Source organism: Saccostrea echinata, unplaced genomic scaffold (genome assembly GCF_033153115.1).
Source record: "Saccostrea echinata isolate AGI-Se365-2 ecotype Australia unplaced genomic scaffold, CSIRO_AGI_Sech_v1 ptg000009l, whole genome shotgun sequence".
NCBI lineage: Eukaryota > Metazoa > Mollusca > Bivalvia > Ostreida > Ostreidae > Saccostrea > Saccostrea echinata.
This window is the reverse complement of record NW_026889758.1, coordinates 8,429,449-8,450,064: the sequence shown is the minus strand read 5'-3', so window position 1 is coordinate 8,450,064 and position 20,616 is coordinate 8,429,449.

Here is a 20,616-nt window from a genome sequence, read left to right as displayed (position 1 = left end):
TGTCTGTTCGTCTCCTCTTTCAAAACATTTGGGATTTAGATAAATCTCTTTTTTCAATACTGAGTTGTCTAATACATTACATTTGTGCTAATGAGACTCTAAATAAGTGTTGTTTTACAGTCGTTATCCACTCAGCGTGATGGATAAACTTGGAGATAAATTTCTCGTAGTAATTCAAACAAAGTACGCTCTATGAAAAGAGGAAATGTTGTGTAAATAAAACCAAATATTAAATAATTTAACGGTCATTAATAAAATTAACTTATAAACAGAAGGATTCAAATATCAGGCCCAGACACCAATATAACAATGTGCTTTTCATATATGTGTCCAATCATTGAAATTTCCTACAGGTTTGGTGGACTATCCTTGAAAATATTTGAATGAAAGTAGGAGATTGGCGATAGAAGCACCCTCCCCCCATAAATAATCGATTATTTTGTCCCCCGCATAGGCTATAAGCAAATATACATCTCACAGTAGCATGGCTCCAATATTAACTTCTCTATATTCACTCATTAAACAATATTAATATAATGATTAATATGATTACACCCCAAGAAATCAAGTTAATTTAATTGAGTCTAACAGTGAATCATAAAACAAGATTATTGCATTTTAATAAAATAATACAAACCCACATTCAATATAATGTGTGTCCAGAAAAAATCTTTTTAAACTGAAATTTGCTATATGTAAGACTACTTTTACTTAAATTTCAAATTGAACACATAAAATGAAGAAATCATCCTATTTGAATTTTTCCTCCATATAAGACATTGTGACTTATGTCTCGTAAGGAAGACCCACAATAGTCAACAACTGTTTAAGATATAATTAAAGATGATTTCTTCAATCCGATAAGGCCTGCGTTAAGACGGGATAACTACTCCATTATTTCGGTAATCCCGCGGAAACTCCCTCATTAGGCTTCATCCATGTCAAAATCAGATTAAATTCCTGGCAGTGATCATCTCTCCATGGTGACAAGAACATTGTAAAATCCGGTCATCAGAAAACTCACCAAACACTTGGATTCCTCAGACGGGCCCCGGAATCAATTCAGTCTAATGGAAAACTAGTATTCTATGTGCTCAATGCTAATTTTTCTCTCCTCTGTCTAATATACTTGAATAGAGGGTCGGTTTCCATTATGAGAAGGTCTATTCCCCCTTGTCTTCTTCATTATTTTCCGAGTGATTGTTTGCTTTTTTGGGATGTTTATGGCATGATCTCATTGATTGTGACAGATACTGATTTACTATTCTTTTGTAACTACAACTTGTGTGTATTTCCTGGACAGAAGATCGAGCTTCGTACGATAATCTAGCATACTGCATTATGACTTCAGAAACAAATACTCCACGTAGTTAACAATGTTCAAGATATACAAATTAAGCTCAGTACCGTAAATCCAAATTTCTAGGTAAAGCATAGTTTTTGCACGGATACAGTAAATCCCATTTATACAAAACAAGGTTATAGCAGATACTTCCTTATTCGGAAGACTTATTTTTTTAATCAAAATACTCTATATGATCTAAATGCTTATAATATGATATTTTATTCGACGTATTAAATTAAAGGACAAGGTATGGTAACGGCCGAATCTGGCCCCTTATTTGATGTAAAAATCAGAACACAGTTAAAATTGTGATAGTTTGTAGTTAAGAACTTAGAATAATGTTTGTTTAAAACCAGACCTAATTTTTATTCAAAGCTTACAGGGAGGCCACAAGAGGGTGCAGAAGTAGGACATTTTCCAGAATTTTCTCAATTCTGGAGGAATTTCGTCAAATTTGAGATATTTTCACTTCGGGAAACATAGAGCACAAGCTTGCCTATCTGAGATTTTTATACACAAGATGCATCTGATACTAGTGTATGAAATATATAAATTTGGTAGATAGGCAAGCTTGTGCTCTATGTTTTCTGAAACAAAATGTACAGAAAATTCGATGAAAATTTGCATAAAAATGAGAAAATTTGGAAATTGTCATATTTTCTGACCTTCCTGTGACCTCTGTGTATTCCATAAGTTAGAGCCAATACTCATTTTGTGGCAGGGGTAACAACAGATTTCTATTGATAAACTGTTGCATCATTCTAAAAGACATCCCAAACCAGGGGCCAAAAAGAGGTCTTAACCTATCTTGTCCTTTAAAAATATATACTGACAGAGAAAACAAAGCATAAGAATAAAACGTGTTCCTTTTGTACAAAGAACTATCCCCCCCCTTCCCTCCGGAGCATTGCTCACATGGCTGTATTACATAACCAACAAATAGCTCTAAGTAGGAGGAACTTTAATCATGGATATTTAGATTCGTTGTACAATGTATTTATTTGCTATAGAGAACTTGCTAAATATGTGTAAAATGCCTCGTTCACCATTATATCTCATTATATTTTCATCTATCTCATATCACTAAAAAAAAAACAACAAAAAAACAAACAAACAAACAAAAACAAAAAAAAACAAAACTACACAAACAGTACAAAATTATGTTCAGTGGCCATAACTCCTACTCTTGAGATCAAACATTTATGAAATTTGGAACACAAACTTATTATGAACCTTATGACATTTTGTTATTGCAGTTATCAATTCAATTTTCAAGATAACAGTATAAAACTACAAAAATCAGAATTCGACATTTCTGTCCAATATGAATGCACAGATATTTTTAAAATGAAACTTTCTCAACAGCTAGATCTGACCACCTGATTTTTTTGCCCCGTCAGATTTTGCTCATCTGCTGTTATTTGTAAGTTATAAGCTAAAAATACCCATTACCCATTTGTTGTAACAAATATGTAGAGGATATGCCCCACATCAATACTATAATAACCTGCCCTATAGATTCTGCTGAGAATTCAGCCCCGGGCTGGGGTGTAAGTGGGTACCCTTATCATAGTGAATTTCTTTGTGCTCTCTATATTAATATTCAATTAGGACAGTTATGTTAGTTTAAGAATTGTTGTAAAATGTGCTTTATGAATAAAATTATTTTCATTACAATGTGTATCGGTAACGATCCCCTAATAAAACTAATGTCCATATAACTGTATCTCTCTTCCATTCTCAATGACCATGTAGTGTAGGACAGCGCCGTGGGAATTCCATCGGCATCGAAAGCAAGTTTTTTGACTTGCCTATAGATGGCCGAGCGGTCTAGCACGCTATTCCTGTACTGCTGGGAGGAGACAGATTCCGTAGGTCGAGAGTTCAACCCCAGTTTGGAGCGGAATTTAAGTGGGTATTCTTATTATATACATGAATATATATATATATATATATATATATATATATATATATATATATATATATATATATATATATATATATATATATATATATATATATATATATATATATATATATATATCATAGGCGTCGGAGGCGGGGGGGGGGGCTTAGCCCCCCCCCCCCCACTTTTTTTGCAAAGATAGACATAACATAGGCATTGAAAATTGGGGCTTACCTTTTTTTTGTTGGTTTAGCCCCCCACTTTCAATTATAGCCACCTCACTTTCAATTTGCTTCCGACGCCTATGCATATATATAGATAGATAGATAGATAGATAGATAGATAGATAGATAGATCACAGGTGCTTGAGGACAGGACCCCCCCCCCCCCGATATAGACCCCCGGGCATTTTCGACTTTTTTCTCGTATATTATCTTTCAATGACATATTTGTGATATAATCTATACCAACAATTGGAAATATTACCTAAAACAAACATTTTATAAAATCTACCCTACTCTCTCTATATATAAATTTTTATATATAGGGTAGGAAAGTAATTTTTTATAAAATGTTTGTTTAAGTCAATTTTCCGAATTGATGATATAGAGATTATATCATAGATGTGTCAGCCATATATAATTTATGAGAAAAAAGTCGAACAGGCCTGGGGGTCTGTATCGGGGGGGGGGGGGGGGTCCTGTCCTGTCCTCAAGCACCTAGCTGTGAGATAGATAGATAGATAGATAGATATATGTATGTATGTATGTGTGTGTACTTGTGTTTTAATAAGCTTAATAAAAGAATCATAATAAGCTGTTAAATGTATAATAAAAAAAAAAACCCCACCTTCTACGAGTATAAGCTGTTTTAAGCTGGTATTATAGATATTCCTCAATAAGCTTATGTAACTACCTTAAATAGAATAGTGTGGAGAGATAAACTGGAAAAGAAAGGCATAAAAGACGCGTAAAGAATAATACCTCATTAAGCTGGCATAATTTAAACGTGCATTCGATAGCTGGTATACAGAGAATTACATGTAGTTTTATAGACTTGAATAATAAAAAAAACTACCTTAATAAATTGGCATACTCCTTACTACTTTAATAAATCTGTGTGGAGAAGTCATCATATTCAGCTGGAAGAGAAGCTTCATAATACCTCAGTTCATTTTAAATGTTGCTTCAATGATTGTGATTTTCAAAAAGAAATTTATTTCTAAGTAAAATTCAGACATTTTAAGCATAGCTTGCGGGGCAAAATTGGACAAAACAGACATTTTAACTTGACAAATTTATAAAGGAATAATAGACATTTATGTCATTAAGAGTTATCTCTCTTATCAGAGTATCAATGAACCTTAAGCTTAACAGATAAATATAGAATTTTATACCTCAATGGCAGACATCAGTGCCTCCTTAAGCTAATATAGAGAACCAGTTTAACAGACGTCCAAAGAAAATTGCTTTAAATCTGACGTAACTACTAGACTGGTGTAGAGAATTACTCGATAAAACTTAAATAAAGTTGGAAAAACAACTTTAATTAGCTAGAATTAGCGTTTGTAATTTACCAGATTGGTATAGATAACTTCATCCAGGATCGAACCATCACGGTAACTCAGTTGGTAGATCTAGAGCGCTCGCTTCGTGATCGGAAGGCCGCGAGTTCGAATCTTGGCTGCGACTGACCTAAGTTGATAAAAATAGGTAGCAACTGTTCCTTCTCCGGGCGCTCGTCACTTTGAAGTGAAAGTTGCGGGTCCTTCGGATGAGACCTTAAACACCGAGACCCCGTGTCAGGCGTTGGCACGATAAAGATCCCTTACTGCTCAATGGCCCTGAGTGCCGAGTAAAAATTTGAAGCCCTTCACGGGTATATGGTGACGTCTCAATATGAGTGAAAAATTCTCGAATGGGAAATAAAACAACACATAATCAATCAATCATCCAGAACTGGAGAAGAGACTAATGAACTAGCATGGAGAACTATCTCGACAAACTGCATGGTACAGAGAAATACCTAAATCAAACTGGTGGAGAGAAACACCTAAATAAGAATGGAATAGAGAAGTACTTAAATAAGACTGGTATAGAGAAGTAGCAAAATAAGACTGGTATAGAGAAATACTTAAATAAGACTGGTATAGAGAAGTACTTAAATAAGACTGGTATAGAGAAGTACTTAAATAAGACTGGTATAGAGAAGAACCTAAATTAGACTGGTATAGAGAAGTATCTAAATAAGACTGGTATAGAGAAGAACCTAAATAAGACTGGTATAGAGAAGTACCTAAATAAGACTGGTATAAAAAAGTACCAAAATTAGACTGGTATAGAGAAGAACCTAAATAAGACTGGTATAGAGAAGAACCTAAATTAGACTGGTATAAAGAAGTACCAAAATTAGACTGGTTTAGAGAAGTACTTAAATAAGACTGATATAGAGAAGTCCTAAATTAGACTGGTATAGAGAAGTACTTACGTCGCGGGTTCGAATCCCACTGTGGGACGTGGAGACCGGTCCTTCGGATGAGACCGTATAAACCGAGGTCCTGTGTCGCAGTAGGTGCTGGCACGAAAAAGAACCCTCACTGCTCTGTGGCCTTGAGTGCCGAGCATAGGTCAAAATTTGCAGCTCTCCACCGGCAAATGGTGGCGTCTCCATATGAATGAAAAATTCTTGAGAGGGACGTTAAACAACAAACAAACAAATAAACTGAAAGTAGACTGGTGCAGAGAAGAACCTAAATTAGTCTCGTATAGAGAAGTACCTAAATAAGACTGGTATAGAGAAGTACTTAAATAAGACTGGTATAAAGAAGTTCCTAAATTTAACTGGTATAGAGAAGAGTCCTAAATTAGACTGGTACAGAGAAGTACTTAAATGAGACTGGTATAGAGAAGTAGAAGTCCTAAATTAAACTGGTATAGAGAAGTACTTAGATAAGACTGGCGTACCTTCATAAGCTGACATAAAGAAGTACCGTATCTTAATCCCTTAGCATAATTAACCCAACCTCTTAAAGCCGGCATAGGCAATTACTTCAATGACCTTGTATTAGACAGCACTGAAGATACTGGTAACATTTAAAACAGTTTTATTAAGCTGACATAGAGAAAAATTTCATCTAGACATATTTGGTACTTATGTCAGAAACAAGTGACATAACACCGACAGAAACAAAATCAGATTCATTTGATGGATGTTAAAAAATATGAGCAAGATATACATCGATAAAACACTGATGGCTACTGAGAGCAAGGACTAGTTCATTACTGTGTGGATCAGTATACTTTGTATCTGATCCAGATTTCCACGGTCAAGGACAATGCCCTGTCCTCAATTTGCACTCTGTGAGATAACCACTGACTTTGTAAGGCCACAGAAATTACATTATTAATAATCGCATGGCTGTATTGCTGTTTGACTGAAAAAAAAAATCATTGCCAATCTGGAAATAATCTTCTGAATTTTTATTAAGGCAATATGATCGTCAGATGCTTAATCTGTTTATTGGGAAAATACACGTTGTTTATTTTGATTACAAGCCTATAACTGTTGTTACAGATTAAATATTGTAACAGAAAAATCAGAGAGTTGCCCCAACTAAACCACCCCAGACCGTTCCTGCAGAGAATGACCTGGATTTAGCTGACATATTGAGGGTTAAATCGTAACAGACAAGGGATCAGTAATCGGGGGATGTTACAAAGGTTCGGAATGAAGAGGAAGTACAATAAACTTCAATCTTCATCACTCAAAACACGCTTTATTTTTATTGATTGTTATGTAATCATAATAAGAATGCATCAACAAATAATGAAAGAGTGCAGAAAGAGGTTGGCGATACTTTGCCAAAAATAATAGAAGCATGGGCTTGCAAACGGAATTTTCCCTTGTAATATTCCTTTAACCTCTATGTGCTCTGAATGCATTTTTAGTATTTTTGAGTCTCTATGAAATATGTGGAGATAACGAACAGTATTCAAGCTCAAAAGTCCATTAAACAATACAAAATAGGAGCAGAGCAAACACGGAACTCTAAAACATCAGAGGTGAGATCAGGTGCCATGGAGGAGTGAGCATCCCCTGCCGACCGGTCACACCCGCCGTGTGCTCCTTGTCATGATCGGGAAAAAACGGAAAAATCCGTCGACAATTCAGTGTGTATAAATAATGGCCTAACAATTAGTATGAAAAACGTCAGTCAGCATTTGACTCCATGATAAATTCAATGATAAATTGTATTTGCTGACAAGGTCATTGTATCGACCAACGAGAACTTACGAAATGATGACTTTAAACGAGACTGCTGATATTCTTGTTTCACCAACTTGTTTGTCAATAATTTACCTCGTTTTAGAAATTGTACATACGTAGAGCATGCACTTGCGTATCGAATTAACTGAGAGATATAAACCCCGTATGCAGGTGATGAAGGTATATTGCTGCATAAGTAAGAAAAGTTGACGATTGAAAAGTTAAAGTCATCAAGTTTATCATAAAGCTTGGATGTTAGATTACCATTAACGTCTTTTTTCAAGTAAAATATCGAAATATGAAACAGATGTGCCAGACTCTGTGGTATCTTTTATCTCAAGCTCACCTGAATATATTGTATCGACATAAGAATGGAAATAACCATTGTTAATTGACAATTCGTCGTCGATATATCTAAATGTCGAGTTGAAGGCCACAGCAAGTGTTTTCTTCCTTTCACGTATAAGATTTTGGACAAATTCTGCTTCATATGAATACAAAAAAGGTCTGCTAATAACGGGGCGCAATTGGTACCCATGGAAATTCCAATAGATTGTTGGAAGACCTGGTCTCCAAAAACCACATAAATATTCTCAATCAATAGTTGGTGTTTTATTGGCCAGAAGGAACATTAAAAATAAGACAAAACATATTCGACCATTAATTGCACGTAATTCAATTTCATTTGTTGTCCCCCCGGTGAGGAGAAAACAAGGGGGACATTAAATCTCAATCGTCTGCCCCTCTCTCCATCTATCAGTCTGTCACAGAAAAACTCAACCATGGTCAAAACTTTTTAATGAGAGAAGATAGGGCTTTCATATTTCACAAGGGCATTACCTGTGATAAGACCTTTTGAATGTTTTATGATTTTTAACCTCATGACCTTGAAGTTTGACTTAATTTTCTGTTACAGAAACTTTAATCTTGTAACTTTTGAATGAGAGAAGATAGGGCTTTCATATTTCGAATTTGCATTTACTGTGACAAGACCTTTCCGAATATTTTTTTTTTTTACCTCGTAATCATGATCTCGAAGTTTGGCCCACTTTTCAAAAAAAACGAAAAAAAAAGGCCATGTTTTTCACCTGAAAGACAAAGTTTTCATAGTTTACATGTGTTTGACCTGTGAGAAGACCTTTCCGATTGTACTATAATTAATGACCTCGATTTGTTTTCAAGATTTTTTAACCTTAAATTTCGCACATGAAAAAAAATAAGTCTTTCATATTTTACATGTGCATTACATGTGACAAAGCACTCCAATCGAAATAACCCAAAATGCAGGGAACCAAAATTCACGGAATTTGCTTGTTACATTTAAGTCAACTTCTCTCACATGTACTTTTATGTAGCCCTTTGTTGCATGAAAATGGTAATGATTCCTTACTGCATGTAATTTTGTGTACTTCTTTATTAAATGTTATTCTTCTCACTATCTTTTGCATAAACATGTTGTTCAATGTGTCTCTTTTGTACATGCTCCTCTCTGATGCTAGTCCAAATCTGATACAAATACAGAAATGAACTTTTACCAAGACGAACGCAATATTTACAGTGAATAGAATGCACAACTCAATATGAAAACCGGATAGGGCCAAGTAATTCACCATTGCACCATCGAACATTGACTATACGGTCGATGGCGCGAAAATGATGAAGCGATGGCGCAATGTAGATGACGCGACGGTGCGATGACGATGATGCATTGCGTGACAATGCGATGACGATGTTGCAATAGCACGATGGAGCGATAGCGAACATCGCTTAATCGTCATCACACCATTGCGTCATCGCTATCGCTCCATCGCGCATTCGTGCTATCGCTGAACATCGTGCCTTCGCATCATCGTCATCGCATTGCCACGCCATCGCATCATTGCGTTATCGCACCATCGCTTCATCGTTCTCGCGCCATCGTTTCATGGTATCGCAATATCACATCATCGAACTATAGACCCAAACCTCGAATTTGCGATGATGTGATAGTAAACTACATGGCCCTACTCGGATTCCATAACTCAAGGAGATATGCATTCACTCGGAAATTTCGAAGGGCATCATATAAAGAGGCCACGGTTTTTATTTGTTTTTGTTTTGTTTTGTTTTTTGTATTTTAACTTAATAACTCCGGTACCATAATTAATCGAATATGAAAGCATTTCCTTGAATAGTTCAAATCATGACCCCCAAGACTAGGTGTAGAATTACAGAGGGAATAAAACTTTACTAGTAACACAAGAGTCTATAAGAAATATTCTTTGAAATGTCTTCCAGAAAAGCTGCAAATTTCTTAAAATAATTTTCAAATGTGTTGGTTCATTTAGTGATCATAGATTCATTTGAGAGTTCGAGCCACTACGCTCATCCGAGTTACACTATCTGAAAAAGAAAAAAAAAATTCTGTAGAGGCCATAATCTTCATGCCAATCGGTTCAACAAATCTGACTTTCAGAACATGTACAAATCATAACATTCTTCTTACTACAGATATATTCCAAATAAATAAATGACCCCCTACTGTTGTACCGCCATAGTCCGGGGGTGGGAGTGGGGGTTGATTTGAACAAATCTGAATTTACAACTACATGTATATGTATGGAAGCTCTCAAATACGTCTTATTTTTTGAAATGAAAAGCGATCGAGTAACTCGTTACTAAAAATCTTCCGATTTGACCACTAGTCTATTTCCTATAAAAGTTTTAACCTAGGAAGTTTGGTAAATCTTAAGTAGCTAATTAAATCATTTCATATAACATTTTATTTTTCTAGGATCATTTTTAGGCAAATGGAGTAACAAGAGTAGGAGAAAAATCGGTTACCATGTTTGAGGTTAGGCCCTGCATAAAATCATTGTTGATACCCAAAATTTGTCCTAAAATGTGTCTTAGTTAATACAGAGGTTTTCAATACTTGGCATAGCTCTCTTTTATCCCTATTTATACAAAACTCTCTCTCTCTCTCACTATACAGAGAGAGAGAGAGAGAGAGAGAGAGAGAAATGGGCCGAATTAATTTTACTTCCAAGAGAGCTACAGTTCTGCAGCCGGGATTGAGATAAACACGGTTTTCATTCTAAGTGTTCTAAACCACAAACATCAATATTCAAAGAATATCAGTATCAAGAAGATGTATTAGCACTGACCTTGACCTAACTATTCTTCGAAGTATGACCCCCATAATTCATGGCATTGTCACAAAATTAATCAAGTCAAATTAGAGACACACTTTTTAAAGTCATCTTGCAGTATGACATATGGAGAGTTATTATATATTCATTGATTTGTTGTTAAGTATAAGTTTGTGAATTAAGATTACTTTTACTGGCAGTAACACTGATATAATGTTTATCTCTCATCCTTTCAGCTCCGAGAGGTTTCATTTTAATGAAACCTTACTTTTTTCGTACAAAAAAAACCCCCCACCTGTCAAACTGATTAAATATTGCCGTTTCTTTGATCATGATTTTAATTTAAATTACATGTAAATAAGCCACAAAATATCCTATTACGCAACTCTCTTTCCCATGCACTAAAAAAAGATTTCCTCAAAACTTTCCTTGATGTGCAACAAAAGAATTCAAATTCAAGTGTACGCTTCTTTATTGTTTCCAATTTTCCTTTGTTGAAAGACATTTTGTAACGTTTCTTAATTTATTTCTATAAAATGAGGCGCAATCAAATACTATAATGAGGAATCTTATGTCATGTACGATCACAGTGTTAATAGATAGATAGTGATTTATTTGACCTTAATTAACGGGAAGGAAACCAGATTTATGGTTGTTTCTTTGATCCAGGGGCTACCTTCCTGTCATAGTTGGCGTAAGGAACAACCAAGTCTGACTTTACTGTAGTATTACTGTGATTTGTAACTTTGAAAACGTACGCGAGTAAAATTAGCATTATTTAAGTGACTTATTAGCAGATTTTACACTACGTATCCCGTGCTCCGTGAATCAATAATTGAGAACATGTAAGCAAAACTTTGAACAAATAAGTCATTGTATGTAATACAGTGAAACCTGTCTAATCCAATACCTGTACCATCCGTCACAATTGAATTCCGACGTAAATTTTTTCCCTTTGTACTATTTTCCATTTTTTTTACACTGTCCAATCCGACACCCTGTCTATTCCAAAATAAAATTCGTCTCCAGGTGCATGTCGAATTAGACAGGTTTCGCTGTGTTAACCTATAATGCTCCCTTACCTCTATAGTAAAGCTAGTTGTGGATACTTACCGATAACCATGACATAATTATTACAAACCATGCTTTACAGCTAACTGTAAGCCAAAGAAACATGGGCTTGGCATAAGATGAAGCCCGTTTGAAAAAAAAAATGAATTCCATTTATTGAAATATTAACTTCCACCCCGAGTACATCCTCAACACTTACCTAAGGGGTGGGGTGTTGGGTAGATTTTTACTTTTTCAGCTATATAGAACAATTTTAAAATACATTGCCATGCAAAAATTTGACTAAGCTGCCACAAAAAGTTGGAGGGGGCAACCTATCGATAAACATTTCCATTCATTATTAATAGTGAAAAATTATGTTTGAAAAAGTGGGAGACATCCCCTCCGATACTATGTGCCTGTTTTTCGTACTTGCTTATGTTCTATTGTTTAAAAAAAGTCAAAATCATGGTCGTAAAATTCCTAAATAGAATTAAATATCCCTGCTTCTTTTTGTTTGCAGTCTACGTCTAATACACATGAAACGAGACGTCTTTGACGAGACTGTAGCTCTACTTGATAGTTCTTATATCAAGAAAGAGAAAAACAGCAACTGGACTTGAAACTTAGAAGCAATGGCAATATAAATAAGAATTATTGGTTAACTTTTATCTTTTGAAGAGTTTATAGACCTCGTCTCGTGAGGTTAAACCCGTGGTCATGAAACCCAACCCATGGTATTAAATACATGTGCCATAAAGCAGTTAAAATTGTATGGTATGGTGCATTCATAACTAAACCACAAACACGAAACTTGCTTTTCTGGTGCCGTTCCATATACGTGTATGTACCAGTACTATAATAAATATAGTACCAGACACCACGACCAAGTAAGTTAACTGCCTGTGACAATGTCGTGTTGGAATGTTCTTGTCAGAGTTATTATATGCGTTAATTTTTTTTCATTTTTAAACAGATTAGGCATATAATTATAAAATAGTATATAAATGCATACAGACATACAGTAGAGAGTGTTTTAATGTTCCTTTCCATGATTAAAAAAATTCTTCTTTGTTCAGATACTGAGTACACCCCCCCCTCCCCCTCCGTCAAAAAAGTGTTTTGATTAAGAATGACTTACATTTGACTCAGATTCTTTATTTTTATAACACAAAACATTCTCATTAATCCTGAAAGGATAGCGACAAGAAATGAAGGCTGAATCGCATACTTTTATTGCCCGCGGAGCCAATTCTTAGACCAAACCAGTATACAGTAAAACTTTTTTTATGTATAAGGATATATCGAATTTACGTACTTAGCAAATTTTTGGGGGATAACCGGCAACATTCTAAACAATTCTTTTCAAATATTATGGTTATAACGAACTCTGATATAAAGAATTCCCCGTAGGAAGCAATTTTGTGTGTGTGTGGGGGGGGGGGGGTGTTATCAGATGCAACTATTGAGGGGCATATCCATAAAGTAGCTTTGTTTTCTATTATACTATATACATTGTATCGGCAAAATTATTAGACACGCTCCTACCACCCACTCATAGTCTGAAATTGACGGATATAGTGAGTTGATTTTGCCCCATGGAGATTATAAGAATAACGAAATTTACATCTTTTATTTTTTAAGTCCCAAAATTTGACATTATTTTTTTTTTTTCAAATATCAAATCAGTCGGTAGAGCGCTCGCTCTGTGATCGGAACACGACTGACCTAAGTCAATAAAAGAATAGGTAGCAACTGTTCGCTAAGCGCTCGGCACTTTGAAGTGAAACTTAGGGTCTTTCGGACGAGACCTTAAAAATCGAGACAGCCTGTCACGGCAGGCGTTGTCAAGATAAAGAACCCTCACTGCTCAATGACCCTAAGAAGTGAGTAAAGGTCTATTGTTTGAAGCTCTTCATCGGTATATGGTGAAGTCTTTATATGATTGAAAAATTCTCGAACGGGACGTTAAACAACATTCCATCAATTAATCCTGAACTTTAATTAGTACTCCAGGATAGGCTTTGTATTTTTAAAATAATTCAATGAACATATTCGGTAGTGATAAGAAAGAAAACATTTTTTGGCGAATTTGCTAAATGTACTTTCATGAAATCGTTATCCGGATACAAATTACGGACATAGCGAAGGAATCCACAGGTCCTCAAGACTTCGGTATAACCAAGTTTTACTGTAACAAGGTTTGAAAAGAAAAACAAAACCCGCAAATGATGGTATAATGCCATGGAATAAACGTTTGTTCGTGTAATATGTTAGAGAAATACACGGCTACCATAATCGGGTAATAAAAAGGCTTATTGGAGATGGAACGAAGAACTAGCAGCCCAAGGAAACGGAAACACAAGAAAGATAAACAACCAATTCGACAGGTCTGAAGGGTAGACATAATTATTGTATGCATATTACACCTACTTGTATACACCATAACGGTGTAAACCAATGATGAATAGGATCTGACCTTCTACTGCACACTGGGGGTCATTAATCATGGTTGGTAGGTTTACTCTAGAAATAAACCCTCCTCATTTGTGGGAGGTGACGTAATATGGGTTAAATAAGGACAGAAAACGAAAACGAGAGGGCTCCTTAATGGAGGGAAGATTAATCATATGAAACATTAAAGTAATTGTCAACTGTGTTTATCATACAGCATATATATTGTTATTTAGTACTTTTGCAGCAGTTTGTGCTGTTGACTAATGTAGGAAGATGTTCTATACTGACAGATATTTCAGGATTCCACGACTAGAGAGCTTCTTTCTCAACCAATAGCCAACCTGAACTACATTCTTTATATTAAGATATGGTTTCTTTGTTAAGGACTTCGTGTTGCGAGGTACAAAAAATAAGAGAATTATTTCAATTATTTATGGCGTTGCACAATAACTATCAAGTTTACAAACACACATGCTTATTTAACTGTCAGAACCCTAGAATAAAGACGAGGACTACTCTATAAATAGCTCATATGTACTTTAGTTCCAGAAATATTCTTTTGGTGGTGTAATTATCCTTTGCCAAAGACAACGGAATCAAGAATACTGAATCCCTAATTAACGTTTGACTTCTAGATCACTCTATTACTTATTATAGGTTTGTTACCGACTGTCGACAGAAATATGACGTGTTGTTCAAGTTCTTCGCCTCGCCTTCCATGGACTTTCAAGTGTTCAAGAACAACCCGTCACTTTTCCGTAGACAATCAGGGACAAACTTACTTGTTTTGTTTTGTCGAGGACCAGTAACAGGATTTTCTTGTCTGTGCAACTTGTTATCTTGTTATTTACTGATTACGTCACTGAAAAGGGTCGCTACTCTTAATTTGATTACATCATTGCCAGTCGGTAAGGTGTAAATATATCGGCTTCCTTTAAAAGCGGAGATAACGCTATAGCATGGTTTTTTTCTGTAAATTTGAATAACAACTTTGTTTAATCCGCCATGCATGTTGCCGTCCAAATTTTGCTAAGTGTCGTCCAAAAAATATTGAGGGCAGGCACGTGACGTCCGCTATCCAATGAAAGAGCGTCATTCTAGCCCGAGGCAAAAACATAGTATGGCGTTCGTCTTGAAACTCACACTATCAGTTAAAAGACATGAATAGCTGCACTTACCTAATAATGATTTGCATGTAATCTAATAAAATTCAGAAATTATAGAACGTCTGAAATAAAAAAAAGTTTGACATAAAAAACTTAATTATTATGTGGAGTACTGAGTCATCAAGTTGTCTTATGTGACTAAAGATGCAACGACGCCCTTGATCTTTGACAGGAACTTAAGGTCGCAACACATCATCTTTACGATCACAAAATGATATTTGTAGTAAAATAATAAAAATCAATCACTGAATAAATCCAAGAACATGCCCTGAGAGAGAGAGAGAGAGAGAGAGAGAGAGAGAGAGAGAGAGAGAGAGAGAGAGAGAGAGAGAGAGAGAGATAGAGAGAGATGAAATTTTATTTCAATAACTTTTAAAGATATATATGAACACTAAATAGAGGCACTATATCTCAAAGGTTGCCTTGTTTCAAGGTCACTTCTCAAAGTTCAAAGTCAATTTAGCCATTCTCTGATGCCAGAAAGTTTTACTTCACACTGTTTGTTCTTGCATATAGCTAGAAGGAGTATTTCTGAATAACGAACAAAGTCACAACATATTCTTGAGTTAAAAAAAAATCGCCAATGTGAAAAATAATAATAAGTAAGTAAATTATATATAATTAGGGGGGCATCTTTTTTTATATAATACTGATGAACAATACTTGTTTTATTCAATAAAATATGTTTTAAACTTTTAATCAAATAAATTAAAGTCATTTGACAAATATAATTTAGCTTTATGTGTTCTACAATTTTAATCTCCACATAAAGTTACCGTGTTTTATATCGCTCTCCCTGGTAGATATTTAAACCCCCCCCCCCTCCATTTTTCTTGGGTTTAATGTCTTACAATCATTGAGGTGGATAGACGGACGTTTTCCCTGTCATACAGTTGATGACATTTGTCAGTTCTTTAGTTGTCGTTGTGATAGCCCATGATATTTCTCATATATACTCTTATAATTATTTGTCAAATTAGAGCAAATGGACTAGTTAAACCGATGAAATAACATTCAATTAAAATATCGAAATTTATCACAAAACTTGATTTAGGCGAAACATCTTATAATTATTTCTACTTATGAATTTTATCTTCATTAACTCGTATACATGTCATAATGTCATTGAAAAAACACGATTTTCAATGACAGCTCAATCCACTTTAGTTCTTAGCGTATATTCAAATTAGTAAGTTGACGGCCTTTTTTTTTTAATTTTTGTAACATATTCAAATTTATGATTGGTTTTTTGTCAAGGAGATTGAAAGTGACATGTATAACTTGTAAAACATTTGTTTTTTTTTTAAAAAGGATTGTTTAGAAATAACATATTTTTGGCATTATTTTAATTAACAAATGTTTTAATTTGAAAAGCAGACACAGATTATTGCCAATAGCCTTCTTCATACTAAAAGCTGCTCTATCTCTGACATACAAAAACCCACAAATATGACAGTGCCAGACGCTTCAGGTACATTTGTGATGCCTGGTATGCTAATTACTACTATGTATAGATATTCAATCAAATCCCAGAGTAAGTTCCAGCATTTTCTATGCCTGACGCCTTGGTTCTTCAACGTAACTGGGCCATTTTTCATTCATTTGTGCAATAACGGCTACCAGTCCTTTGTTTAGGTTCAGCGCCCCTCGCTTTGTTCGTAACTGAGCACTTGAAAGTAAATTCAGGGTCCAATGTAAAGCATACTGATATTTCCAAACCATTGTGGTTCTAGCTCATTTCAAAGGTGCCATTAATCGAAAAATTGTTTCATGGTTGTTTGTGTGAATTTGCATGAGGGCTGCTTGTGTAATTGAGAAAAAAATGATAAAACTTTGATAACAGTTGATCATAAATATACAACAAGGTTATAATTATATTCTGTCAGTTCAAGACATTTTATTTCATTATATATTCTACTTTATGGTAAATTACAAAAAATTCAACACTTTTAAATGTTGAGAGAAAATGTAATGCTTTTCTAGATTCAACCACTTTTGAAGCAGAAAATTCAAGACCAATTTTTTTATTGCGGTTAATTAAGAATTATAAGATTTGAAAGTTGAATGATATCAATATTATCATAACTGAAAATTTCCTTCTCCATATATTGGATTATATTACTAAAATTCATTGCAAAAGCAACATTTGTTCAGTATATATTTTCTTCTTTCTCTCCTCCCTCTAGTAATGATATCTGGGTTCATCATAAACTAGTAGACATAAATAATATATGAGCTCACACTATCAAAAATAACAAGCGACCAGACATCAGATGGTTCGCATAACCTCTGAAAATAGCAAATCGTCCTTTTAATGATAAAATGAGAGAGAGAGAGGGGGGGGGGGGAGAGCACTGCATTTCAGACCATTTAAAAAAAAAAACCTGTTTGGCTGCCCTCTCCCGACCGACTGGCTAAAATGGTCCGACTCAAAACTTTTTTTGACCTCCATGAAACATTTTTTTTTATGCATTCCTGAAAACAGGTTTTTAAAATTCAGCATTGATATGAATTTTTCTATGAAAAAAAATTTCATACCTACCTACCGACCCAAAATTTTCATCCTGAGTCGGGAGGGGGCAAAGTAACATTATTTTAAAGTTGGCCTCAGTGATTTCTTTTAATTACCTAAATATGCAAGATCTTTAGAAAAATATGCACAACATAAAGCGTAGTACCCGCTGGCGAACAAAAACTTTGAAATTAATGTTTATAGATCACTAATAACTCTGTAATGAGGAGCGTATTAAATAACGGAAAAACAAAATGATTGTTTCCATCCAGCGCTAGACAGATTCTGTATGCCGATATTGTTACAAATTAATAAACTGACGAAGAAAAAGCTAAAAATGAATGTTGACACCGGAAGTTTGCTGTGGAGGACGTGCTCAGATCTCCCAAGAGGGGATTGGAAAATACTGGTGATATTATGGAAATATTGTCCCGACTCATAATTCATGAAATTCTGAATTTATAATCCAATAGGTAATTGATACGCCTGTTGCCAAACTTGAATCCATACATGATGTATGTTCCACGTTCAATAGTAATAGCCTGTCCGTAGCAATCAGAGAACCTTAACGTTGTTTTTTTTTTAAGTAAATCGACTGATTCTGGAGTAAGTATGGGTTAATTTAGCGAAATCTGCCTTCCGTTTGGAGATGCAAGTCATGACAGGTTACTTAATATCCAGTAATTACATATCAACTCGGGCTTGCTTCGGGGCACGTTTAAGGTCGTCTTCCAGGATAACCGCGGCTTTAATGAAGTTTTCTTCTGCCGTGTTTTCTTAGCTTAGGGTTAAAACCGGTAGTCAATTCTGTTCAGCAATAATGATTTGATTTCCAAATCTCTTCGTCTTTCTCCGTTTTAAGTGCAGCAGTTATATCGCTCAATTTAACGCAATGTAAAATTCAATTAGAAATCCGCCATTTACTCCGTTCAAAACTAGCATTCAGCAGTCGATGGCTTAAAATTCGTAGAATCATGCAAACCGAGTAATGGACGTTTTTTTTCGGAGTGGTTTTGAAATTACTTTTTTTGCTTTTTTTTTTTTTACCCAATTTACGATAATTAAATAGCCATAAAGCACTGGCTTATGGCAAACCCCTTTGGGCATCCCCATAATGTCTACGGTGCATGTGTCTACTACTAAACCCCAAACGATCATTTTGGTAGCATCGATGAATTATGCATTTAAAAATTTTTTTACTGGGAATCTATATAGAATTTTAGTGCAGAAAGTAAAGACTTTCAAACACTAGGGAAAAAAACAAAGTATATATATTTGAAAATATAAGGTTAGTTTACTCAATGTAATCAACATAACAGAATTATTCAGTTTACATTCAATTTTGGAAAGGAATTTATTTATGATTAAAATCATATGTACATTGTAAGAGATGTTACAGTGATTGCTTTATTTGTCCTACATGTATATTATTATGTGTTGCTAACTATGTTCATCTTCCAGGCAGAACTTAAACCCATAAGATCTATGTTTGTCTTTCAACATGTATAAAATATGTGAAAAGGTTCCAAAAAAAAAAATGAATACCAGAAAACAACAATCATGATAGAAAGAAACAGAACTAGATACATAAGACTTAGACAAGAGTAGGATAGGAATTAATGCACTCGTGAAAATCTCACATTTTCTCACATCCATTCACTAAACCCTTTCGTTTTCAATAATGCAATAGCGGATCATCTCGCACGGTATATAGCACGTAAAAGGAGCAGCCACTGCAGCTGTGGAATTGAATGTCGACACCTTACTGGGTTGTACACTCCGACTTAACGATTTACAACGCCAGCTTTATTGAATGAATTTAAGGAAATATAATGATATTTCCGTGCTATACCATAGGGATTGGTCACAATGTTTTAAGAGTTAATCGAAACTGTTTATGCCAGATTAAAATTTTGTAATTTACCATCCTAATTAATGCCGCAAATTTTGAATTCAGTAAATCACAAAATTGTTGTTGTCTGACAAGTCTGTATTCATAGACAAGTGATTACTATTTTCATCCCCAGATCACCAATTCTGCAATATTTCATCACTGGTGCACAATGAACATAAAAATTGATTTAATGATATGAATACAAAAGGGCATAAGAAAAATTTCTTTACAATACTTGGGGTTTATGAAAAATTTTGAAGAATATTTCTGTATTTTTGGATAAATGACCAATATAACATCATAGTGTAGAATCTCACTTTTGCAGTTTTTGTTTTAATTTCTATTCTCAGTATAAAAATCACTCTTGACCAATTTTTGTTAGCAAAGAGTGCCTGTTGTCGAAAATTAAGCACTCGGAAGCTCTCCAGACCATTTATAAATGCCGATTAAGTGTTCTAATGACACAGGACCGGAGACTTAGAAATACTGAGACTTTTATCTTGTGTGTTAATATCCGGGACTTGAAATGTCAAGATGCCAGATACTGCTTCTTGTGTATAACCAGGTTAATACATGTATAAATAGGGTACAATAGTAACCCAGTATTCCTCCAGACTTAATCCAAACATTAGAGACATAGGAATAAGATAATCATCGCGATGATAAGAAGTTTTCGAATCCGGCAGTGAGGTTATATATTGCCTAGAAAGTTAAGTTTATTGTATTGCAGAGCAGGGCGGACACATACATGTAGAATCACTTTGTCTAGGTCTATCCGTCCAATCGTTTAGCTGTCTGTCTATCCGACTGTGTGTAAGGTACAAAGACCCATTGAGCTCATTTTCACAGGTTTCCTGTTACCACGCAAAACTTTCGCGAATAAACGCGT